This window comes from Choloepus didactylus, chromosome 16 (assembly GCF_015220235.1).
Source record: "Choloepus didactylus isolate mChoDid1 chromosome 16, mChoDid1.pri, whole genome shotgun sequence".
Taxonomy (NCBI): Eukaryota; Metazoa; Chordata; class Mammalia; order Pilosa; family Megalonychidae; genus Choloepus; species Choloepus didactylus.
This window is the reverse complement of record NC_051322.1, coordinates 25,855,121-25,882,489: the sequence shown is the minus strand read 5'-3', so window position 1 is coordinate 25,882,489 and position 27,369 is coordinate 25,855,121. Positions and strand designations below refer to the sequence as shown.

The 27,369-nt window shown below is 41.3% G+C and overlaps 1 protein-coding gene across 1 annotated transcript in view; it reads left to right on the top strand.

The window, feature by feature from the left end:
• The window catches only part of LOC119511252 (dynactin associated protein), an 88,454-nt gene that overhangs the window by 40,812 nt on the left and 20,273 nt on the right, over positions 1 to 27,369 (top strand). The gene's annotated exons all lie outside the window — the stretch shown is intronic.

Sequence of the window (27,369 nt, the reverse complement as noted above, 5' to 3'; positions counted from 1 at the left end):
CCGGTGTTAGCGCTCCTAAATAGCATTCCCATGGAGAAGTTAACTCAACCTTTCTGCATCCCCATTTTCTCGTCTGTCATATTGTGGTTAAAAAAACCTTCTCCACTGGGTTGTTCGGAAAGTAAATGAAATCATGTCCATAAAGCACTTAGTATAGTGTAGGGCATATAATAAGTACTCAATAAATATTAATACATGCTAGCTAAACAAAATATAACTGGAATTTTCTGTACACTAACAATATTATTATTGTTCCATATAATAGTAAATATTGCTATATTTAAATTGATAAAAAATTATACCAGTTACAGTGTGATCCTATCCCTTTCATGCAAAGACACCCACAAATAAAATCTTCAAAACCCCTGCACTTCCTTAGCACTTCATCTAGTTAGGTGTGTAGACTTATTTTTAAAATCTGACATGTAAAACATTCCATGGCCTTGTGTAATCGTACATGTCATTTAGGGGCATGCTAGTTTTAGAAGGCCACTCTGCTAATAAATGTAGTCCCTTCTTTCACTGAACTTCAACTGACACTAAAATATTATAAAATATTTAGATTTCATGTTTAAATAATAGTTGGAGAGAATATTTGGCTGGTTCATTTGAATGAATTCCAGAAGAATATTCTTGGGAACCAGGTCAACATTGAACAAGGAAACAAAATGCATGAAAGTTAAAACAAACAAACAAACAAAAAAACTGAAAAGGAGCAAGGGATTCCGTTTTCAGTGAATATCCCCTTTTTTTCCAGAGAAGATGAGCAACTAGCCACTGAGCCTTTGCCCAAGTTACCAGGTGGCTCAGTGAATTGGAATGGAGACAAATGTTAATACTGCACTATTTTGTTGCTGAGACAGTAACAGGCCAGTGATTCTGGGATCCATGGTGTCTACACTTACTTTCAGAGAACGAATTGTTGGCCCGTTCAGATGTGGATTAAATTACCCTTCCCAGGAGCCTATGGGTTCTCAGTACAAGGGAAGCTTGCTCACTTTTATGTGGTGAGCAATTGATTCTTGTTAAATTGTAATAAAAGTGTAGATCAATATTGTTTGAGGTCGATCATGTGGATTTAATATTAAAAGCATGTCGAATGACAAGACAGTTGTTTACAATCACCGAGACATATGCAACTTTTAATAGAAAAAATAGTGAATTAGAAAACTCTTGACTTTTGCCTGATAGGTATGTACAAGGGATAGTGATTCTTTGAGGTTTATCAGGGCACAGGAAAAAATGTTTCATCATCCTCCTCCTCCTCCTCACCATTATCACTGTCATCAGCATTAGCATCATTGTGACAGTAGTTTACATAATATCGCATCTACTAAGTACCAGACGGTGAATGTATAATACATATTTTAACTCATTTAATCCCGAAAACCATCTTTTAAGTTAGGTGCTATTATTCCCTTTTTATATATGTGGAAACCGAGGTACAGAGAGGTTAAGAGACTTATTCAAGTTTACATAGCTAGTAAATGGGGGAGCCAGAATTCCATGAGGATTCTTCTCTTTCCTGGGCCGTATGAATCTAGGTAAAGAAACCAGAGATATTTCTGGATATGGCACATGAATCCTAAGGAAGTTATGAAGCATTTCCCACCACATTTTCCACAACACTTTTACACACATTTACACAAACACATATGTGCGTGAACACACACAGGGGTTGTCTAACTTAAATTTGGGAACTTAGTGTTGGTCTTAAGGGGGGCTCTCAGAAGACACCCTAAGGGAATGAGGGAAGCAGGATTGGCAGGGGGATAAGCTATGCCAAGATGGGGTTTCAGGAGCTAGCCTCTGCCTGATCCCATGAGGCGTTCTGGAGTGTGAATGACACCCTGGAGTCTGTTGTGCTCAGACAAGGTGGCAGGACTGTTATATCCACACACCAGTCAGTCATGTGCCAGGAGACTTTCTCAGTGGGGTGTGGGTATAACCACCTATTCGTTATCTTTGCCTGAGGTAGTTCCCTCAAGGGTTAATCCTTCAGAGAATTGTGCAAGTGTAAGCCTTTAGCAGCCAATACCCACAGCAGCTGGGAGATGGGGATACCAGTTAGGTAAAGGGCATCTGGGGGACACACATATTTGAATCTGTTATAAGAGTGTAGCAGTATCTCACTACAGTTTGAGGGAAAGGAAATATACTTATGATTAGGTAATAAAGGTGAGGTCACTAAAAGGGTGTGCGTTCCTACCATTTACTCTTGCCATATGATTCAGAGATAGCTACATGAGTTGATCAGGACTACTCTAAGACAACTTCTCTGCCTGCATAGTAGGCTTGATTGTCAAACCCAAAGCAATCACAGGATAATTTATCAAGGTGATTTTTCTTGGCACCTACATTCCCACAAAGTGCCTTCTCTAGTTGGACAAAGAAAGTATTGACTTGCAATTGGTTGTGTTCTCAATATGTCCTCACGGGCCTCTTACTGGACATCCCTACCTTGAGCTTCCTCATCATGGAGATTGGTTAGTCTGACCAGAACAATGCACCCCTTGGCTGTTAAAATCTCCCTGTATGAAATGGATTCTGTTTATATTCAACATCTCTAATCTCCATCCTTTTGGATAATAGAAATAGTATTTCCTCAATCTTTCAGCTACACTCACTAAGCCCAACCATCAACTCTTGATTATCCTTGTACAGAGAGCAGGAAGGAAACCAGGTGGAAGTTCGTCTTCTACAGCACCTTCCTAGACAAAAACCCCACCCAGAAAGGCGCCTGCAGTGTGTGTCCCTTTTTCTAGCTGCCTCTCTGCTGGTCACTTGCTCAGTCCTCTTCTGCACACAGCCCAGCAGACTCCCCTTTCCCCCTCACCACCCTGGCAACCACAACCTAAGGGGCTTCCTTTCCCCTCCTGAGCCATGCAGGCAACCTGGGATGTACCCTGAGAAGAAACAAATTCTCTGAAATAACAGAAAAATGAAAGAGCTGGAGGACTGGGGGAGTTGTCTATGAGATTCATTTGTACTCTTGAAAATTGTTTTGCAGTTGCTTGGTTCTTATACAAATAAATGTTGCTTTCAAAAGTGCCTATACAATACCTGTTCCTGTCTCGTGAGCTGGTGTGTCCAAGAGGCCTGATGCCTGACAAATAAGTGTAATCTGGGTGAAAAACAAATGTAACCAAGGCCAGAGCAGTCTTGGTAATCTAGTAAGGGTCAAATTGAGTATTTCAGTGGCTTCGCTACACTACTGCAAGAGCCCCCGTTTCCTTTCCCAGCTCCTCTCCACCCTCTACCCAAACCACCTCCAAGAGCCCCAGCCAGTTTCCCAATATGTTTATGGGAACAATCCTCTCAGCAACCACATGGATTCTTCTGTTTTCATCCTTTCTGTCCTGGCACCCACCAGTGACTGTTGAGAGTTTTGATACCCACAAAGCCGCCAATAGTGTTAATACCTGTAACCTGTGATGTGCACAAAGATGTGCATAGTCTACTGTCCCCTGGAGCTGCTGGCTGTATCCCCCATCTTTGCAGAAGACATGACTCCTAATGGGATTTTGGACAAAGCTTTACTCTCTCAGCCTAATTTAAACCTCTATGTTGCCAATCAAGCCAGCTGCAGAGTGGGAGGAAGATAAACGGGATTAGTAATCTTAGTGCCCTGGGTTGTTGTAGAGATACATCATGCACACAAACACCCCCACCCACTCACAAATGTTTTTTGATATACCTACTATTCTAACCACTGGGATTAGCATTTTTTGGTGTTTTTCTAGTGGTGGAGGTGGACACAGATCAGTGAACAGCTATGTACATACAGATAGTTATAATTAAGATGACAACATATCATGGTTTGCACGGCAGTCCTGGTTTATACTTATCCTGGCTTAAGAATCAATAGGGCCCCCTTTCATTCATATCCAGAGTCCCAGTTTGGACACCCTAGTTATGATGTCTAAGAAAAAAAAGTTGGTAAGGGGATAAAGAGGGATAGAGGTGTTATTATAGATAGGTTAATCATGACAGGCACCTTGAGGAGGTGACATTTGAGCAGAGACCTAAAGAAAGGGAGAGTGAGTATTGGGGAAGAGAGGGAAGAGTGGGCACAGAAGTGTCCTCAGATAGGGGTGTACTGGGGGGTGGGGGTTCTAGTAACAACCAGGAAGCTGTTGAGTCTGAAACATAGAATATGAGAGGGAGAGAGTCAAGAGATGAAGAGAGAGGGAGAGCCACTGGCCAGGTTTCCTGATTAGGGAGATTTTTAGGAAAATTGAGATGGCACTTGGCAGGTACTTGTCCCTTTTCATGGAGTCTTCATATGGTCACATAACAGCCTAAACCTCGAGCTCAAAGCAAGATGCCAGTGGGACTGGCATAGGCGAAGGGGTGATCCTTTTCCCTTTCTTGAGCTGAAGCTCCAAAAAGAAATCTTATTCCTTTTCTCATTCTATTCCTGGAGTAATATGTTTATTATTATTTTTTATCCATTTCACAAATACCTTTAACACATCTGCTATCAGTCTAGCACACTTACTTGCTGGTGAAACAGCGGGGAACAAGAGGCCAACTCCCTCCCTGCCTCTACATAAAACACTGAAATTCAGGCAGTGATGAGTGCTTCAAGGAAAATTAAGCAGGATAATGTGACAGAAATTGATGGGGGAGGCTGCTCTGGGGAAGCTTTTTGAGGGGGTGATACTTGAGCCAAGGAAGACGCTGTCTCGCGTGGAGCTGGTGGAAGGGGACTGCAGAAGGAATAGGAAGAACCAAGGGCCCCGGGCAGGAGTGAGGCTGGGATATGGCTCCATGGTGCTGGTTGTCCTGCTGTTAGTTCTTCTCCCTTAAGTTCCACTAATTAGAAACACGATTGAATTTATTAATTTCTGTCTTCCTTACAAGTAAAAGAATGTTAAGGAGGAGATGTGAATTTGTTTCTGTTTCCTTCGTCTTAATACCTCATTGAGTGCACAATACAGAAATGACAGAGGACAGTGTCTCAGGATTAGTATCAACTTCATGTGTCAGAGCTTCCGTTCTTCTCTTGAATCCTTTATGCTATTTGTCAAGATTAATTCTCCTCTCGAAATCCATCAGAACCTATAAGCTTATTTCTGCATTTACTAGTACATCCTGCAGTTGGGTAAGCATTGGGCACTTTTCCAGATTTTGTGTTCTTATCTAACATTCTGCTTTATGAACTCCTGCAACTCCCCTTTTATAAGCCCAGAAACTTAGATGTTCTATATATATTATTTTATCAAAATAACCATGCACTACCTGACTGTTCTTCTCTACTCTGCTTAGAGAAGAATAGTAAACATAACAGCCAATTTTTTTTGACATTTACTATGTGTTTACACACATCATCTCATTTACCTTTCTCAACAACCCCACAAAGTAGGTGTTGTTATCTTCCCCACCCTCAGTTTTAGAGAGAACAAACTGGGGTTCAAGAAGCACTTCTCCAAGCTCAATCAGCTAATAAAGTGACAAAGCTGGGCTCGGCCTCTCATCTAGGCAACTTGAAAGCTTTAGCTCTAGAGCCATGGTGTCACCTTGTCTCAGATTCTTCCCTGCTTTTACCTCAAATTCTGCCACTTCTCTAAATGTCGTCCCCTTTCCATCTCTCAGATTTAAGAAGTACTAGTTACAAAATTAATCATTAAAATATGGTCTTATGATTGTGTCTCAAGGTATACTTAAATCTATCGTGGGTTACTTTTTTATATGTTTAAACCTCTTCTCTTCCAGCAGGACAAAGGGAAGAGAAGGTTATGTGTATTTTCCTATGTGCCTGAACACACCTAATGCATCTTGAGTGTAGTGGGCAAGAAATGCATATCCATGGATTTGATGAGAATTCAGATATTCTCTAGGATATTTCTTTAAAAAAACGGTATCATAGATGGGTCTATGTTCATTGGAGTAACAAGGACAGTGACACAATTCCAATGACTTGATTTGCAGTCTTGATTTGCAGGCATGAGATAGAGCCAGTCATGTTCTTTTCTCTCCGCAGCCACCACGAAACCCAAGGGTTGAACCAACAGATTCAGGCCCCTCCCCTTCATCATTGGGCAAAAGTGGCAGTGCACCCGATGGGTCATCTGACGTTCACCCCTCACCAGGGGGTGCAGCCTCTAAGCTCCTGTATAGCATGTTGGAGGTATATTCTTCAGGTTTGGATTCAGGTGGCTCCTCACATCCTGCCAGGATTTCACTGCATTCTTGACTTGGAATGTGTCAGAGATGGGTTCCTCTTTGAGGTAATTTTTTTCTCTTTCACAAGCAAGCAAACAACAAAACCCAAAAATATTTAGAATTTTGGAATCATAAAGATTAAAGAGATCAAGTTAGTGTCTGGCCCAATCCCCCCCACACACTTTGTAGGCAAGGAAACTGAGGCACAATGGGTGATGTCAGCAGTCATGTGCTTCAGCCTTGAACCCTTGAGGTACCACTAGTGAGCTCCTTACCTGGAACATGGGTGGCACTGTGAGGTGGGGGGTGGGACGCAAATGTTCCTCATTCTTGGAATTCAAATCTTGACGGTGCTAAGCAAAGAGCTTGAAGGGTAAAAGAGAGTGGGACAAAAAAAATTTCTCATATTTAATTCTAGGAACTTTAGGTTTCTGGGTTCAATATGCTGAAAGGCTACCAACTCTACCTCTTTCTGCAACTTTACTCTGAGTGCCACCGGAATAAATTTATCACTTCCTGCTCTTTGATACATTCTCCTCACATGGCTTCCAGGACTACCCACCCTTCTGGTTTTCCACCTACCTCACTGGCTTCTTCTTCTCAGTCTCCTTCCTCCTTTTTCTCTGTGACCTCCTCCCATTGGAGTGCTCAGGGTTGAGTCCCTGGTGTTCTTCTCCATCTATATTCTCTCCTTTGGTGTTCTCATCTGGTTTTATTGCTTAAAATGCCATCAATAGGACAGTGACTCTGGTCAAGATTCCTGAGCTTCAGATTCATTTATTCTACTATCCACTCAATAGCTCTACTTGGAAGTATAACAGAGATCTTAAATTCAACATGTTCCAAAAGTGAAGTCCTGGAACCATGTGATCTGGAAGCCCAAAGGGTGAGCAGTGGGGGTAAGAGGAAGGGAGGACTTCAGAGCCTGGTGGAGACCAGAGTCAGAACAAGAACAGGTGAGGGGCGGGTTGTAAGAGGGTGAAACCAGCTGGCCTTTTTAATAGTTACCATGGTGAACGGCTGACGGAAAGCAGTTAAGGAGAGGCGTGAACTCCTAATTGGAGTGTCCAATATGCTTATAATATCTCAAGGGAAAGCAATTCAGTGCTATAGATCTGAAAGTTTCTTCAGGCCAAAGTACTATTTGTGACAAACTCAGGGAGATTCTCCTCCTGGAAAAAGGGGTCACAATGGCTTCCTCAGTACCATGTGTTACACAGAGGTACAGTCTCAAGGAGCACCACAGTTTAGGGACCTTTCATGAACAAAGGATCAAAGTGCCAAAAATTTGGGGTCCCAGGAGTGTTTGAACAAGAATGTAACCTGGGTACAATAAAATTAACAATGATAATCATAAAAACAAACAAAATTTATCAAGCGTCTACAATATGGCAGTCTTTATTTTGAGTGCTTTACCTGTATTAAGTCATGTAATAATCATATTATGAGGGAGGCACGATTATTATCCCATTTTACTGATGAGGAAACCTAGGTACAGAGTGGTTAAAAAATTTGAACGGTGTCTACATAGAGTAAATAGCAGAGAAGGGAGTTGAGCTTAGGCAGTCTGGCTCCAGAGTCTACATTCTTATCTATGGTAGAAGATTTCAGTGGCATCTGACATTACCGGATTCAGTACAGCAACTACGTTTCTGAGGAAACTACTGATGGCTTCACATCAAGCACTACCAGTAGTGATACAGGAGGTACACAGGAGACTACTACCTCGGATGCGTATATTATCCCTTCTTCTCCTATGGCCACTGCATCTTCTAAAATGAAAACTGAAATGCAAAAGTCACCAATGCTACTGATAATGCATCCTTTGAACTTTAGTTGTATCAGAGGTGTCCATCACCTCTCATTAATTGTCTCATTAATACCACAGAAATTGAGACATTTCATGCCTTTCCAATTTCCTCTAATTGTGTTAATATTTGCTGCATCTCTCACTACTGGCTCAAACACAACAACTACTTCCAGTAATTATGACTGGAGGTCCCAAATCAAGCACTACTGATAATAATATAAGAACCACACACACAGCTCCACTTCAGAAACTTTTACTCCTTCATTGAGGCTGCCTTACCTTCCCTAACATGCAAAACAGAAATTGCAAAAATCACCAGTATTATCTCTCTTTCTCTCTAAATTGTGGCCACTAGACAAACATTAGCCAATGCAATAGCTACCATTGTAGGGAAATCTGCAGGAAGTCTTGCCATAAGCACCAGAAATCAAACTATGGTCCCATACCACCCACACAGCAGCCCTTACACTTGTCATAACAAGTATTTTCAGGAAGACGGAGTGTTCTCATGGCGGTTTGACTTCTCATATCCTGATTGGCCTCCCCTAGAAAAAGTGTTCCAAGAGACAGAAAGTTGAAGCTGCCAAGCTGTTAAGGTCTCATCCCAGATATTGGTGCAGTGTCTCTTCTGCCATATTCTATTGGTCAAAGCAGTCACAGGCCCACCTAGCTGCAAGAGGAGGGAAGACAGACCCCACCTCCTAATGGGAGAAATAGCAAAGAATTTGTGGCTATTTTTAACCATCACACCTCTACTCTCTCATCTCTCATTAAACCCACTTTGTTTTCCCTAAGGAACACAGCTGAAAAGCCAAGTGCTATTAAAATTACTTGTACCACAGAAAATATACTGCTATAAGAATGTCACTCTTAATTACACCAGACATCACACCAGCCAATGTACCCCCAGTCACTTTAGGGACAACAATTAAATAACTCACTTTAGAAATGGAAACTACAGGTTCATTTCAGCATCCTCTCTTATCCCATATTCTAGTGAGACTTTTCAGCCTCTACCACTTGCCCATTTACAAGAGAGATCACTGCACCCATGCTAACAAGTTCCTTCCTGAAAGGAAATATATTACAACTAATAATGGTATGCGAGAAAAAATTTTGCTCCAATGTCCGGCACATAATAATGTGGTCAGTTAACTGCCAACGACACAGGAGCACCTATTTTAGCACCTTTTTCTAAAGGAAAAACTATTAAAAGCCTCATTTCTTCACAGGAACTACAGATGTGGTTGTCACTCCAACAGTGTTCACTTCTGCTGTCTCTACCACAACCTCATTTGTCCTAAAAGATCCGTTGAAAGGTAAAAGAAAAGAACTCCAGTATGTTATTCCCCATGGCCTCCGTTTCATTTAACATGCCTCTGTCAGTACTGCATTACTGCTAGTTGTTCTCGTTTACTTTCAGCCCCTTCTGTGCTCTGCTATGTACTGTAGTAGGGCTAGGGCCCCAAAAGGTTTATATACCTAGAATTCCATGTCAGCTATCATCAGATAAGCTTTAAACTGAGGTATTGGCTGGAGATTGGAGGACAGGGGAGGGGAAGATGAGTGTCTTGTTAACTATGGTTTTTGGTTGTGTCTTGGCAGGAGCAGTAGAAACAGGGCATCGTTTTGGGCCCTCTGGGAAGTAGGTGCCAAGATGGAGTTAAAAGTACAAGAGATTTATTGGGGGTAAATGGAACAAGAATTGCAGGAAAAGCCTTCAGACAACAATGCTGATCTGACACTTCTGAAAGGACGAGGGCAAGGAAGATGGGGCAGGAAGTCAGTCAAACTGGGCTGCTGCTCTGAGACAGTTCTGGCCACGCAGCAGAGAGCTCTGGAGCACAGACGGCCCATAAGGGAGTCCCACAATGGGCAGAAATGACCAAACCCCAATTTCCCCCACTGTGTTCAGTCATTTTCTGTGGCTATGTGGGAAGAGCATGGCCTCAGTTCAAATGCTGTGGTGGAACCTAAAGGCACCGCAGCTGAAGGCTGGCAGCTAACTGCACTGCTCACAGGTGAACGACCAGGTCTTTCTTGAAAGGAGATCTGAGTAGTACACCTCCATGGCTGCCACCAACAGCATTGCCTGTGATGACCGTGGGGGTGAGGGCAGCAGTGGGTCCAGGCAAGCACAACTTGAAAACATTACCTTTTATTCTGGGCCAAAGAGTAGGTGTCCAAAACATGAAGAAAGGAACCTGGGAAGCCATGTGGGATGTCCCAGACCACTCTCTGCTGTTTCTGTGCTTCTTGATTGGTTGTGCCTCTTTATTGGTAACTCTTGTTCCTAGGTAAGGTCTCTGATACATGCTATCTGATTTAATAATACAACCCTGTTGTCAGGTCAGAAGCCATTTCACCTTTGCTTAAATATAATTGAAAAAACCAGTGCTTCCAGTTGTATGGCTATATGGATATAAGTGACATGCCCATAACTTCACTTCTGAACTCTCTGCTACCCCATCTGCTAGTGGGAACATCACACCTGTCCTAACACAACTAAAAAGGCAAATACTCTAGGATGTTGCAGTTTAGCTTCCTTGAACGGTAGACTCTGAGATAGAGATTTGTACCCAGGAGGTTTATTGGAAACTGTTTTGGCATCACCACCTGCTGGGCAAGATACCACAGTGTCCATTATTACAGTACTGCCAGTGCCAGAGAAAATATTACTCCATTATCTTTTTTTTTTTTTTTTTTTTTATGGATCCCTAACCATTTACTATTTTTCTTAGACTGAGCAATCATTTACTTGATGTTGTCAAGTCTTTTACTTAATTTCTTACAGGCTGTTAAAATACTCAAAGCATTTCTTAATTTAGACCTTTCTCCAAATATTTGACATGTCATTTTGCCTTAATTCTCTAGATATTCCTGGGTAAGATAATTTTTTGAGGGATTCTGGATTACCAGATATGTAGATCAACTCTCCACTTTTTCTAAGTGTGTGTGTTTGCTGGATCATGAAAAGAATTTACTTTCTTGGGGAAAACCAATAATGGATTGTTTCTAAGGGTTCTTACTAATGAATAGCGTTACGAGAGCTCCGTGCAAAGATGCAGGACACTTAGAAAACCCTGATACATAATTTTAATTAACTGTTGCAGTTTAAGCACTGAAGCCTGCTTGGTACAGCTTAGAATCCTTATTTAAAAGAAATACTTAGTGTTTGTTTTATTCCTTCAGCTTATGTGCCAGTTGGTGAAACTTCTTGAAATTAGTTAAAAATTGAGGGATTGGATGGGTACATCTAGATCATTGAGAATGGGCTTGAATAGTAAAAAAAAGTCTCTCCACCTATTAAATGATGCTATTTTTCAGGCCATCCCTGATACAAAATACAGAACTCTTAAAAAGAGTATAAGATAATTAGACTCAATTAAATGCAATTTTTGATGATCACAGTTGACATTTTATATCCTGGTTTCATTGGTATTTTTAGAAGTATATTGACTTCCCATTTTGACTATTGGATATTACACCAATACTACTTCATTTCTAGTCAAGTCTCCAAATTTATGGTCTGCAAGTGATGAGATTACTTTGGAAACATCTGTAAGAAAGTGATAAAGTGTATGAGGAAATTTGAAAATATAACATAGTAAACTCATGAAAATATGTCTAAGGTAACTTTATTATAAAAATCATGATAGTTCCTGTGACAATTCAGGATTTTCTTTTTAAAGATTAGGACTTAGTGTTGAGATTTCTGATGTGTTATTTGGCTGTTGCACAAATTAATATCTTCATGCTGGGAGAACACTAATGATGGCTTGATTTAAATTTTTTGTGATGGTTTGATTTTGATATTGGTTTGGTTTTAATTGTGATTTCATTTGTGGCTTCATTTAAATCACAAGGGAGGCCATGAGCTGTACAGAAAGTGTTTGGACTTTGGAATTACAGAGACTTGAGTTTGAATCTACCATTTACTAGTTGTGTGTCTTGGGTATGTTCCTTCACATTTCTTTTTTTTTTTTTTTTTTTAATCATCATTTTATTGAGATATATTCACATACCACGCAGTCATACAAAACAAATTGTACTTTCGATTGTTTACAGTACCATTACATAGTTGTACATTCATCACCTAAATCAATCCCTGACACCTTCATTAGCACACACATAAAAATAACAAGAATAATAATTAGAGTGAAAAAGAGCAATTGAAGTAAAAAAGAACACTGGGTACCTTTGTCTGTTTGTTTCCTTCCCCTACTTTTCTACACATCCATCCATAAACTAGACAAAGTGGAGTTTGGTCCTTATGGCTTTCCCAATCCCATTGTCACCCCTCATAAGCTACATTTTTATACAACTGTCTTCGAGATTCATGGGTTCTGGGTTGTAGTTTGATAGTTTCAGGTATCCACCACCAGCTACCCCAATTCTTTAGAACCTAAAAAGGGTTGTCTAAAGTGTGCGTAAGAGTGCCCACCAGAGTGATCTCTCGGCTCGTTTTGGAATCTCTCTGCCACTGAAGCTTATTTCATTTCTTTTCACATCCCCCTTTTGGTCAAGAAGATGTTCTCCGTCCCACGATGCCGGGTCTACATTCCTCCCCGGGAGTCATATTCCACGTTGCCAGGGAGATTCACTCCCCTGGGTGTCTGATCCCACGTAGTGGGGAGGGCAGTGATTTCACCTTTCAAGTTGGCTTAGCCAGAGAGAGAGGGCCACATCTGAGCAACAGAGAGGCATTCAGGAGGAGACTCTTAGGCACAAATATAGGGAGGCCTAGCCTCTCCTTTGCAGCAACCGTCTTCCCAAGGGTAAAACTTATGGTAGAGGGCTCAACCCATCAAACCACCAGTCCCCTATGTCTGTGGTCATGTTAGCAACCATGGAGGTGGGGTAGGCGAATACCCCTGCATTCTCCACAGGCTCCTCAAGGGGGCACTACATCTTTTTTTTTTTTTCCTTGTTTTTCTTTTCTTTTTTTTTTTTTTTTAACTTTCCCTTCTTTTTTAAATCAACTGTATGAAAAAAAAAGTTAAAAAGAAAACAAACATACAATAAAAGAACATTTCAAAGAGACCATAAAAAGGGGGTAAGAAAAAGACAACTAACCTAAGATAACTGCTTAACTTCCAACATGTTCCTACTTTACCCCAAGAAAGTTACATAATATAGCAACATTTCTGTGAACTTGTTCCTACTATATCCATCAGAAATTAACAGACCATAGTCATTTCTGGGCATCTCCAGAACGTTAAATAGCTTATCTGTTCTTCTTGGATTATTGTTCCCCCTTCCTTAATTGCTCTCTACTGCTAGTTCCCCTACATTCTACATTATAAACCATTTGTTTTACATTTTTCAAAGTTCACATTAGTGGTAGCATATAATATTTCTCTTTTTGTGCCTGGCTTATTTCGCTCAGCATTATGTCTTCAAGGTTCATCCATGTTGTCATATGTTTCACCAGATCGTTCCTTCTTACTGCCGCGTAGTATTCCATCGTGTGTATATACCACATTTTATTTATCCACTCATATGTTGAAGGACATTTGGGTTGTTTCCATCTCTTGGCAATTGTGAATAATGCTGCTATGAACATTGGCGTGCAGATATCTGTTCGTGTCACTGCTTTCCGATCTTCCGAGTATATACCGAGAAGTGCAATCGCTGGATCGAATGGTAGCTCTATATCTAGTTTTCTAAGGAACTGCCAGACTGACTTCCAGAGTGGCTGAACCATTATACAGTCCCACCAACAATGAATAAGAGTTCCAATTTCTCCACATCCCCTCCAGCATTTGTAGTTTCCTGTTTGTTTAATGGCAGCCATTCTAACCGGTGTTAGATGGTATCTCATTGTGGTCTTAATTTGCATCTCTCTAATAGCTAGTGAAGCTGAACATTTTTTCATGTGTTTCTTGGCCATTTGTATTTCCTCTTCAGAGAACTGTCTTTTCATATCTTTTGCCCATTTTATAATTGGGCCGACTGTACTATTGTCATTGAGTTGTAGGATTTCTTTGTATATGCAAGATATCAGTCTTTTGTCAGATACATGGTTTCCAAAAATTTTTTCCCATTGAGTTGGCTGCCTCTTTACCTTTTTGAGAAATTCCTTTGAGGTGCAGAAACTTCTAAGCTTGAGGAGTTCCCATTTATCTATTTTCTCTTTTGTTGCTTGTGCTTTGGGTGTAAAGTCTAGGAAGTGGCCGCCTAATACAAGGTCTTGAAGATGTTTTCCTACATTATCTTCTAGGAGTTTTATGGTACTTTCTTTTATATTGAGATCTTTGGTCCATTTTGAGTAATTTTTGTGTAGGGGGTGAGGTAGGGGTCCTCTTTCATTCTTTTGGATATGGATATCCAACTCTCCCAGCCCCATTTGTTGAAAAGACCATTATGGCTCAGTTCAGTGACTTTGGGGGCCTTATCAAAGATCAGTCGGCCATAGATCTGAGGGTCTATCTCTGAATTCTCAATTCGATTCCATTGATCTATATGTCTATCTTTGTGCCAGTACCATGCTGTTTTGGCAACTGTGGCTTTATAATAAGCTTCAAAGTCAGGGAGTATAAGTCCTCCCACTTCGTTTTTCTTTTTTAGAGTGTCTTTAGCAATTCGAGGCGTCTTCCCTTTCCAAATAAATTTGATAACTAGCTTTTCCAAGTCTGCAAAGTAGGTTGTTGGAATTTTGATTGGGATTGCATTGAATCTGTAGATGAGTTTGGGTAGAATTGACATCTTAATGACATTTAGCCTTCCTATCCATGAACATGGAATATTTTTCCATCTTTTAAGGTCCCTTTCTATTTCTTTTAGTAGAGTTATGTAGTTTTCTTTGTATAGGTCTTTTACATCTTTGGTTAAGTTTATTCCTAGGTACTTGATTTTTTTAGTTGCTATTGAAAATGGTATCTTTTTTTGAGTGTCTCTTCAGTTTGTTCATTTCTAGCATATAGAAACATGACTGACTTATGTGCATTAATCTTGTATCCTGCTACTTTGCTAAATTTGTTTATTAGCTCTAGTAGCTGTATCGTCGATTTCTCAGGGTTTTCTAGATATAAGATCATATCATCTGCAAACAATGACAGTTTTACTTCTTCTTTTCCAATTTGGATGCCTTTTATTTCTTTGTCTTGCCGGATTGCCCTGGCTAGCACTTCCAGCACAATGTTGAATAACAGTGGTGACAGCGGGCATCCTTGTCTTGTTCCTGATCTTAGAGGGAAGGCTTTCAGTCTCTCACCATTGAGTACTATGCTGGCTGTGGGTTTTTCATATATGCTCTTTATCATGTTGAGGAAGTTTCCTTCAATTCCTACCTTTTGAAGTGTTTTTATCAAAAGGGATGTTGGATTTTGTCAAATGCTTTTTCAGCATCTATTGAGATGATCAATTGATTTTTCCCTTTCGAGTTTTTAATGTGTTGTAATACATTGATTGTTTTTCTTATGTTGAACCATCCTTGCATGCCTGGAATGAACCCCACTTGGTCATAGTGTATGATTTTTTTAATGTGTCTTTGGATTCGATTTGCAAGTATTTTCTTGAGGATTTTTGCATCTATATTCATTAGGGAGATTGGCCGGTAGTTTTCCTTTTTTGTAGCATCTTTGCCTGGTTTTGGTATTAGATTGATGTTAGCTTCATAAAATGAGTTAGGTAGTGTTCCATTTTTTTCAATGTTTTGAAAGAGTTTGAGTAAGATTGGTGTCAGTTCTTTCTGGAAAGTTTGGTAGAATTCCCCTGTGAAGCCATCTGGCCCTGGGCATTTATTTGTGGGAAGATTTTTGATGACTGATTGGATCTCTTTGCTTGTGATGGGTTGGTTGAGGTCTTCTATTTCTTCTCTGGTCAGTCTAGGTTGTTCATATGTTTCCAGGAAATTGTCCATTTCTTCTACATTATCCAATTTGTTGCCATACAATTGTTCATAATATCCTCTTATAATTTTTTTAATTTCTTCAGGATCTGCAGTTATGTCACCTTTTTCATTCATTATTTTGTTTATATGGGTCTTCTCTCTTTTTGATTTTGTCAGTCTAGCTAGGGGCTTGTCAATCTTGTTCATCTTCTCAAAGAACCAACTTTTGGTGATATTTATCCTCTCTATTGTTTTTTTGTTCTCTATGTCATTTATTTCTGCTTTAATCCTTGTTATTTCTTTCCTTCTACTTGGTTTAGGATTGGTTTGCTGTTCATTTTCTAGCTTCTTCAGTTGATCCATTAGTTCTTTGATTTTGGCTCTTTCTTCCTTTTTAATATATGCGTTTAGTGCTATGAATTACCCCCTTAGCACTGCTGTTGCTGCATCCCATAGGTTTTGGTATGTTGTGTTCTCATTTTCATTCGTCTCTATATATTTAGCAATTTCTCTTGCTATTTCTTCTTTAACCCACTGATTGTTTAGGAGTGTGTTGTTTAACCTCCAGGTATTTGTGAATTTTCTAAGTCTCTGATGGTTATTGACTTCTAATTGTATTCCATTGTGGTCAGAGAATGTGCTTTGAATAATTTCAATCTTTTTAAATTTATTGAGGCTTGTTTTATGTCCCAGCATATGATCTATTCTGGAGAAAGTTCCGTGAGCACTAGAAAAGTATGTGTATCCTGGTGATTTGGGATGTAATGTCCTGTATATGTCTGTTAAATCTAATTCATTTATCAGATTGTTTAGGTTTTCAATTTCCTTATTGGTCTTCTGTCTGGTTGATCTATCTATAGGAGAGAGTGATGTGTTGAAGTCTCCCACAATTATTGTGGAAACATCAATTGCTTCCTTTAGTTTTGCCAGTGTTTCTCTCATGTATTTTGTGGCACCTTGATTGGGTGCATAGACATTTACGATTGTTATTTCTTCTTGCTGAATTGCCCCTTTTATTAGTATGTAGTGGCCTTCTTTGTCTCTCAAAACAACCCTGCATTTGAAGTCTATTTTATCTGAGATTAATATTGCTACACCTGCTTTCTTTTGGCTGTGGCTTGCATGAAATATTTTTTTCCATCCTTTCACTTTCAGTTTCTTTGTGTCCCTGTGTCTAAGATGAGTCTCTTGTATGCAACATATTGATGGTTCATTTTTTTTTGATCCATTCTGCGAATCTATATCTTTTAATTGGGGAGTTTAATCCATTTACATTCAATGTTAAAACCGTGAAGGCATTTCTTGAATCGGCCATCTTATCCTTTGGTTTATGTTTGCCATATTTTTCCCTCTCTCTATTAATATCCTTTATTGTACCCATACCGAATCTCTTTAGTACTGAACCTTTCTCCAAGTCTCTCTGTCCTGTCTTTGTTTCTCTGTCTGTAGGGCTCCCTTTAGTATCTCCAGTAGGGCAGGTCTCTTGTTATCAAATTCTCTCAGCATTTGTTTGTCTGTGAAAAATTTAAGCTCTCCCTCAAATTTGAAGGAGAGCTTTGCTGGATAAAGTATTCTTGGCTGGAAATTTTTCTCACTCAGAATTTTAAATATATCGTGCCACTGCCTTCTCGCCTCCATGGTGGCTGCTGAGTAGTCACTACTTAGTCTTATGCTGTTTCCTTTGTATGTGGTGAATTGCTTTTCTCTTGCTGCTTTCAGAACTTGCTCCTTCTCTTCTGTGTTTGACAGTGTGATCAGTATATGTCTCGGAGTGGGTTTATTTGGATTTATTCTATTTGGAGTTCGCTGAGCATTTATGATTTGTGTATTTATGTTGTTTTGAAGATTTGGGAAGTTTTCCCCAACAATTTCTTTGAATACTCTTCCTAGACTTTTACCCTTTTCTTCCCCTTCTGGGACACCAATGAGTCTTATATTTGGACGTTTCATATTATCTATCATATCCCTGAGGTCCATTTCGATTTTTTCAATTTTTTTCCCCATTCTTTCTTTTATGCTTTCATTTTCCATTCTGTCATCTTCCAGGTCACTGATTCGTTGTTCAACTTCCTCTAGTCTTGTACTATGAGTGTCCAGAATGTTTTTAATTTGGTCAACAGTTTCTTTAATTTCCATAAGATCATCCATTTTTTTATTTAGTCTTGCAATGTCTTCTTTATGTTGTTCTAGAGTCTTCTTGATTTCCTTCATATCCCGTACTATGGTCTCATTGTTCATCTTTAGTTCTTTGAGTAGCTGCTCTAGGTGCTGTGTCTCTTCTGGTCTTTTGATTTGGGTGCTTGGGCTTGGGTTATCCATATCGTCTGGTTTTTTCATATGCTTTATAATTTTCTGTTGTTTTTGGCCTCATGGCATTTGCTGAACTTGATAGGGTTCTTTTAGGGTTTGTAGACCTATTGAAGTCCTTATCTCTAATTTATCAGATCTACAGCTTCGTGGAGTACACTTTCTCTAACTAACCAGCAGGTGGCGTCCACGAGCCACCTGTTCTCCACAAGCCAGCTCTCCCCTGCTTAGCCTTTTTTTTGGTGAGTGGGGGAGTGAGTCTTGTGGGGCCCAATTGGTGTACCAAGCTTGCGTGTGTAGTTGGTGTTGCCTGCCCTGTATGTGGGGCATGTTTCTGGGCAGTTGGGGAGGGGGGGGTGGCCCTAACAATCAAATCTCCCTGATGATCCTAGAGTTTTAAAGCTGCTGCAATAATCTATTCCTTCAGTTCAGTCCTGCCACAGTTTGTTTCTGCCACTGACCCACAAGTCTTTGGTATTGGCGTATGGCTCCTGAGACTTGCAAGTGGGCCCCTCCTCCAGGCCGTGCACCCCGGGTCCTCTGTTGAGGGATGACTGTGCTATGTCACAGGTGAGTGCCGTCCCCCAGGGCAGTTCTGGGCTGCTGAGCTGTGTAGGGAGGCTCCCAGTCTGCTGAAATGATGGCTGAATGGGGCTTTGTTAATTCACACTGTTCCACCTTCCCAGCTCTGGGACAATCAGCTGAGGTTGCAGGGAAGGCTAATGTCCACGCCCAATTTTGTGGTGTGTGCCTGTTATTTGAAGCACTTCCATCACACTGGGTTGTCTGGGGCAGCTCTGGGCTATGGGGCTGGCGATGGGCAGGAGTGTTTCCTGTCCACCAGGATGGTGGCTGTGAGCGGACACCCCCCTTTTCTTGGGAAGTTGTGGTGTTTAGTGAATTTTCTCAGCCACTGGATTATTGCCTTTTGTCTCAGAGCTCTCTTAGTTCTGCTCTTGACTTGACGTGCCCAAATTGCAATTCTTTGAAGCTTTCTGTATTGGGCTTCTTAGAGTAATTGTTTTAGAAAAAGAAAAAAGGATTAAAAAAAAAAAAAAAAAAAGGAAAAAAAAAAAATGGGCCCTCCTCAGAGATCTAATGGGTTATTGAAATGCTAATAGACAAAGCAACCAGGGCCATTAAGGAAAGGTCCACAGGGTAGAGAGATCAGCTTTTCTTCGGGATTTGCATATGCGCCTCAAGGCCTGAGCTCCGCCCTTCCCCTTTCTATGTTCACCAGAACTCCAAAAATCCTCTGCTTTTATTTTGGAGTTTTTCGTGTTATTTTTTTTTTTCTATGCCTGTCTCCTCTCTGCTGGGCTGGCAGCTCTCAGATTCTCTGGTGTCTGGTCTCAGTCTATCTATGGTTGGAGTTTGAATCAGTAGAATGAGTTTCCGAGAAGGGCTACCACTGCAGTTCTCCCTTCTCCTTCCCGGAGCTGGCAGCCCCTCCTCCCACGGGACTGAGCCTGGCAGGGAGGGGCGCGGGTCCCCTAGCCGCAAAAACTTACAGATTTCGCTGATCTCAGCAGTTCGACATTTTCATGAGTGTTGTATGAAGTATGCCCAAAGACAGATTGCTCTGTGGTGTCCAGTCCACGCAGTTCCTGGCTTTTTACCTACTTTCCTGGAGGAGTAACTAAAACTTACAGCTCACCAGTCAATTATCTTTTTCAAAGACAAAATCTGACCTCGACTACCTCATTTTCGACAGACATCAGAGAAGACCCTGAAGAGCTATCAATCTACCCTCAGTTACTGAGGGTCTCACTTTCAGCACATTTATTGTAGATATCAGCACCAGCCCCTCTACGTTCACTTCTGGAACCAATAACATCCTCTTTAACTTCGGTCTCTAACATCCCCAAAGAACTATAAGTGAAGGGCAGATATTACTGCATTATGTCTATTTTGACCTCTCTATGCAACACCTACTTCATCTCAAAAGACAATTTTGAAAATATTATGTCAAAGATATGCAGGGAGACAAAAACCAGGTGTATGCTGTGTATTAAAAATTGCTTTAATATATGCTCTCATTGGACATCACAGAAACAACTAGCACAGCCACATAACAGGCAACTTCAGAAGGTATCACTGCAATGGAAAAACCAGAGCTCTACCTCTTCCACATCTTCCGTTTCCATCGTCTAATTTGAGAAGTAATTTGGAGAGAACTACACTTCTGCTTCCAATGTTAAAGCTGAACCAACATAAGCAGCCATTCTAGGAAAAAAACACTTAAAATGCTGCTCTTCCATCTGGACCTGTGCAGACTATAATCTTAGTTACTTTAGATGCAGTAAAAACCCCAGCAGCTGTAACTGATTCGATAATTTCTAATTTCAGCTGCAGTCATTAAAGATGCACCGTCAATTTTATCTAATAAAGAAACAAATATTAGACATTCTTTTGAATATTGTATTTAGGAGATACCTTTTCTGTTTGTGATTTTGCAAGCTAAGAGATGATATGCAAGCACTGTGGTAAAAAACTTTAGATTGGTGGAGTGTGAATGTACCAGAGAGACCTGGCCGAAAGTAGTAGGAAGATAATTTTTAATAGAAAAAAAAAACAAAACAATGTCTCCAAAGCACAAAAGATATATTCATTTCAACCTCACCTAGAATAGACCCCCAAAACTATCTTTAGTTCTTTTCCTTCCTAATCCTACTTCCTTACTCCCCTAGTGGTGCTCTCTGGAATCATTTCCCACCCAGACCACTTGTACTCAAATTCCTGTCTCAGTACCTACTCCAGAGGAAACCTAAACTAGGTTAGTTCTTGTCAGAAGTGATTCTAGGAAGCAGACCCTCAGGATGGGATTCTGGAAACAAGGAAAACAAGGTCCCAGAAGGCCACCAGGGCCCCATTGCTGGTAAATGTGCTGTGATAACCCCAGCACACTATAACATTGGAATTTTCAGGACTCATACCTGTAATGGATCGGGATAAGGTACAGTTGGAAAGGGATGCACTGACTTAGATAAACTAGTGCTGGAAATCTATGGGGACAATGGTAATTCAAAGGAAATGGAGTTGGTTGGCTGTTATTAATAGCCATAGAAGCCCTGAAGGAAGAAAATAGCAGGTTTAGGTCAGCCAACTCAGAAGCCAGAAGGCCTCCATGACAGTGTTTATAAAGACAGCTCCTGTAGCCAAAAGGAAGACTATGCTGAAAACCGGGCTGCAGATTTGATTGGGAGAGTGGTGGAGTTACAAAAGAGGCCGAATCCAATGCTCTGGAAAATCTAAAGTCAGGGATTTGATAGGAAAGGAGTGGGACTCTTTGACTTGGAATGGGTTCATTTGGGGATGTACTTGAAAACCTCAAATCCCAGATCTTCCTGAATCTCCTGGGCTGTTAGAGGAAGCAGCCTTCAATTCCGTCAAAGACTATGCAAAGGCCTTACCTGAGGGAATTTCCTTTAAAAAGATGCTTTACCCCCTCAAGATCAGCTCCCTCCTTCTCTCTTTGCTTATAGATCAAGATCAAGTCTCAGCATGGTCTGATTGAGAAACTACTGCCCCTGCTATGGGAGTAAAGGGATTATTTGCCTAAAGAGCTGCAGGTCTGGCTAATAGGTGCCAGCAAAACTGGGAGAATATGCCTGGGACTGGAACCTGAGGGCACCGGACCAAGGAGGGCAGGATATAAGGCTCACCATAGTTGATACGGGTACACTCTCTAATGACTTAGAATTTAACATCCTGCCAAGGACGCCTGGAGCCAGTCCTAAAACCCTGCAGGAATGTCTCCTTGAAGCTTGAGAACATGGATAGCCCACAGTAAATGAGCTGGATATGCCAGAATTGTCTTGACACTATTGAGGAAAAGGTCAAAAGGCTCAGAGAAGTAGCTATGTTAGAAGAGATTTATTATGCAAAACCAGAGAATCCTTGGGGGAAACAGCAGACACTCCCTTCTCTAAAGTACTAGGAACGTGCTCCAGAGGGAGTCATTGGCGTTGTCGAGAAGCTCAGTGGTGGCTGTCCTTGCAGGCCAGGCTTGGTCTATGGAACTGGGCTCTCCAGTGTTGAGATCGCCAATTGGCCAGGTGGTGCACTTAGCACTCAGGGACATGGTAGATGAAAGTGCCATATGGACAAAAGGGCTGGTTAGTAAACAGGGGCCTTGGCCTGCAGGGATCTGTAGCTGTGACCACTGGGCCAATGACCCATGTGCAGCTGAAAAAGGCAGTTTGATTTAAATCACCAGAAATACCAACAACTGGCAAGCAGAAAGTAATGTCAGCTGCAGCAGTGGCAAGTTCGGATCCCTTGCCCTGTTTCCTGTTTGGGGCCTGTTTCAGGGCCTCAGAGTGTGCCCTTGAGATGTCTGCTCTGTCTTCTCCCTGAGAAGGGAGTTGGCCTAAAGACACACATCTTCTCTGTTGTACATCTGGTCTCTAGGAGGGTGTCAGCCTCCCTGGATTATTGGCAAAGGATCCCCAATTTTTATTGCAGAATCTGGGAGGGATTTTGAAATCCTGAATAATGGGTTGGCTTAGCAAAGGGATTTATTGGCTTACAGTTTAAGAGGCTAGAAGGCTCTTAAATTCTTCAGAACCCTTTTTTAAGAACCTCCTGTATTTCAGGCTCGGTGGCAGGTTCTGGGAATGCAGGATGAATAAGACACAGTCCCTACCTTTAAGGAACTAACATTCTTGAGGGGAAGACAGACTTATGAGAACACAGGGGAAGGATCCCATACAGAGTAGGTTAAGGTTGGGGGAATTATATGGAAAGATCAGGTAGATTTAGTATCTTTTCTCTGAGGGATTTAGGGAGAAACCATGTACTATGAAAGAGTGCTTCTCAGATTTTAATATGCATAGGAAGCACCTGGGGATCTTGTTAAACTGGGGATTCTGCTTCTGCAGGTCTAGAGTAGGGTCTATGATCCTGCATTTCTAAGAAGCTCCCTGCCGATGCTTCAGATCATGGACCAGACTTGAGGACCTGGCCTTAACGGACAGAAGATGAGAGTCAAGGTGTGCCCCTCCTCCCACAATCTTTCTTCTCACATCGTGTATTAAAAAAGCTCAAAGGTCAGAAATTTCCAGATTTCTTTTGATTCCAATATTTAGATTGAAGAGTGAGAGGGGCCAAGTATTCACTTGCTCATTTCTTGACCTGTTCTTGCAATTGCTGATGTGAATTTGGGATATCATAAATATCCAAACAGGGACACCTAAGAAAAAAATCCTGAACCAAAAAACTATCACCTTAATGCTTTCAGTATTCTCAGCAGTCACTAAGATTCTAGCAGTATATCTAGCTGATCCAGCAAGCTGTTTTAGAGATTTCAGAAAAGCAATTGCCCTTTTTGGTCTGTCTTCCCTAAATGCCTCCCCCACCACCACCTCAGAGCTTGATTCTGGTGAAATTAAGAGCAAGTAAATAGAGGCTGAGAGAGACTGATGAAGGCATTCTCAAATTCAGTGGTTTTCACACCTGCCTGTACATTGAGGAAGTTTAAAAATATGCTAATTCCGAGTCCCACACCAGAGATTCTGATGGAACTGGGATGGGGTCCAACCTGAGCACTGGAATTTTTATAAAGGACTCCAGGTGATTCCAATATACAGCCATGGCTGAGACCCAGTGCTAGGTTACAGCGATGATGTGATATGCCTTGAAAAGTACATTCTGTAATATTTTTGACCAATTGACAAATGTGATGCTAAATACATGGAAGACTTGGAACTCAAGTGTCACTTTGATCCCTTCTTAGGCTCACCAAACACAGGTTTTCTAGGGCTATTTTAAGACTTTTAAATACTAGAGACAGTGGAATTCCCACTCCATCTCATGGCAAACATATTAAAATGCAACCACATCCCACATTAGCTCTGATATTTAATTATGAGTTGAATTGTAGTAATTATTAATTTCTTAGTTTTAAAATTTTGCAGTCATTACTTTTTAAATTTCCTTTGGGACCAGGCCTCAAACATTATAGAAGACCCTTGAAGTTTGTTGGCACTGATGATAACACCATCCTTAGCACAACTCCCTAGAACAGTGGGGCACACAGAAAGGACTTCTTCATTTCCCTGCACTGCCTCTCTATGAATTTGCACTGAGTCTCAGTCTTTGCTCAAACCAGCCTCAGATGAGAATTTTCCCAGCCCTAGCTAAATAAACTGTCTGGCTTAGCTGCTAGCCATTGTGGATAAAGATAACAGCCTTGCCCTTGGCAGCTCACTTGCAGGCACCCAGAGTTCTTTGCTACAAAGCTGACCCAGCAGCTACTTACAGGACTCTGTAACAAGCTGGGGCAGGAACCATAACTGTCTCCCACTGGCTGCCAGTCAGTAATGACAGAGTAGCTTTCACCTGTACAGCTGGAGGCACAACTTCCAACAGTTGGCCCCAATCTGTCAGCAAGGGCAGATGGCTCGCCTGGGGCCCCATCTGAGGGTGCAGAGGTATGGAGAGATTGCTCTGCTGGGTTCTTGCTTTGGCCCCCTTCCTGATTCTGCTGGGGCTGAGTAGTGATTAAGGAAGCAACACCTGGGTAAGGAGGCGGTGGCTTACAGGGAGAACTTAGAAAGACCTCAGCCTCATAGGATAAGATAGGTTTACAATCTTACTCTCACTGAGGCTAAATGGGGCAGGATTGCCCCTTCCTTATACTATCACGGACCTCTCAGCCTGCCTGATTTTTTCCCTTCAAGGCTGTACCTGATCATCATTTTAACCTGTTTTCAATCAAAATTGTGCAAGGGAACAGATAATTTACTAAAGAAGAAACCTGAAAGATTAACAAGCCTTGAAGAGAAAATCAAACTCATGAGTAAGCAGAAAGGTATAAGCAAATTAAAACAACAATAAGGCAACCCTTTACACCAGGGGTTTCCAACGCTAGTTGTATATTAGAATCACCTGGAACGATTTTTAAAAACCCAACCTCTTGGAACTCTGTTTTATGTGCAATTTTTTTTGTATGAACTTAAAACTTCTTTAAAAGTTTATTTAAAAACAAAACAAAACAAAAACAAACAAAACCCAACCTTTTGGGACGAAGACCAAAACCCAAATGCTCTGGGAGATTCAGATCTAAACATTCTGGGTGGGGCTTGAACACTGGTTTTATTTAAAAGTTCCCCAGGTATTTTCTCATATATTGCACAGCCAGAATTCAGGACCTGTTATACTGGCAAAAAGTAAAAAGCTGTGTAAGTGCTGGCAGAGATGGCAGTGCCAGAGAGCAATCTGGCACTACTTGGTCAAATTAAGGACACGCATATCAGAGACTCAGCAATTCTGCTCCTAGGTATGTATACAAAGAAATTTTTCTTCTGTTCCATCCGGGGACTTGGACAAGATGTTTATAGAGAACAGAAGCTGGAAACAACCTAGGTACCCACCTGGGTGAGTGGATGCTTCAGTGGGATGGGTCTTAAAAGCACAGTGCTTAATGAAAACAGCAAGAAGCCGAGTGAGATAATACAAAAACTTTGCATGAATTGAAAACACATGATCCTAAAACATTCATATAAAACATGGTAACATGATCCTAGGAAGGCAATCCTATTATCATGCCCATTTTACATTCATATAAAAACATTCATATAAAACATGGTAACATGATCTATAAAAGCAATCCTATTATTCATGCCCATTTTATGATTCAAGAAATGGAGGCACAGAGAAGCAAAAGAGCTTGCCCAAGGTCACAAAGATAATTAGTTAAGGCAACAAATCTCAGGCCATCTGATGCCAGAGACTGTGCTCTCAGTCACCAGCTTTGAATGCTTCCTCTTTGACTCAAGCTGGAACTCTAAGGCCACACCACCAGCAAAGGGGTTTGCAGAGTCTGTGGCACCTGTCAGATGACGCCCTGTCAGAAATGTCCACCTGCTACTCCCCAGCCTGTGGATATGATAGGTTACACGGAAAAGGGGGATTAAGATTAAAGATGGAGTTGAGGTTGCTGATCAGCTGACCTAAAAAAAAAGGAAGAGTATCTCGGATTGTCCGGGAGGGCCCAAGTTAATCATAAGGGTCCTTAAATGTGGAAGGAGGCAGAGGGGTCAGAGTGATGTGATGAGAGGAGGGCCACAGGCCAAGAAAGAGGACCACAGGCCAAGAAATGCAGGCAGCTCTAGAAGCTGGAACAAGCATGAAAATGGCTTCTTCCCCGAGCCTCCTGAAAGGAACATGGTCCTGCTGACACCTTGATTTTAGCTCAGAGAAACCTGTGAACTAAACCTTCAGAACTGTAAGATAATAAATTTGTTTTACTTCTTTAAAAAAAAGACTACATCAACACACATTAAATTGTGTAAGGTGGAGGAGAATGGAAACAAGATGTGGAGATAACGGTGAATAAATAAGAGCAGGTGAACTGAGGGTTAAGAGTAGCTCAACCGTCTGCACTTAAATTAGAAGAAAAGAAATTAAATATGTGGGGACAGTAGTAAGTCACTAACAGAACAAAAGGAGTGAGCACACAAGGAGACAACCTCAGGACAGTCCCATTTGAGGCTAACTACAAGATCCACAGGAGACAAGAAGAGTGCCCTTGAAGCAGAAGTGGCCAGTTCAAGCCAGTTTAAGCCGCTTTTAGGTACATAATTGACAACTCTGGCCCAGGCCCTAAGGGCTTGAAAATTTAGGTGGAAGGAGCTCAATGAGGCTGAGGCTTTCCTTTGGGAATGGCTACTTTTGAATAGGTAGAAGAGGGTGGACATCCAAAGCAGTGCAAAGGAATGGTCTGGAGAAGAGAAATGGAGGTGGAATTAAGAAGAGCATGGTGTCTATGCAGGGAGGAGATGGGTCTGGCTGGCATGAAAGATGCATGCTGTAGGGGAGGGGGCTGTGAAACAGATGAGCTGGGACCATTGGGCTTTGAAACCAGGCAGAATCTGAACTTGACCCACCGGGAAATACAAAGCTGCTGATGAAGGGCGGGGGGTGGGGGGCATGAAGAAGATAGAATTTAATGAAGTTTGTTTAAGAAGCATTGTATTAACTGAATGGTGAATAGAGAAACTGTCATCAGGAAGGGCCCCAGAGACTGCTGCTGAACTCCCACAGGATTGAGCTAGGGTGCAGGTGGGGTGATGGCCAGGAAGGGGCCTTTAAGGCGCATTTTATAGGATCTAGTGAATTGGCTGGATGGAAAGGATCATTAAAAATGTTGCCAGTGTTTCAGGAATTAGGGACACTTATAATATGAAAATATGATACTACTTTAAAACATGAGGTAGCATAGTATAGTGATTAAAGAATGGATTCT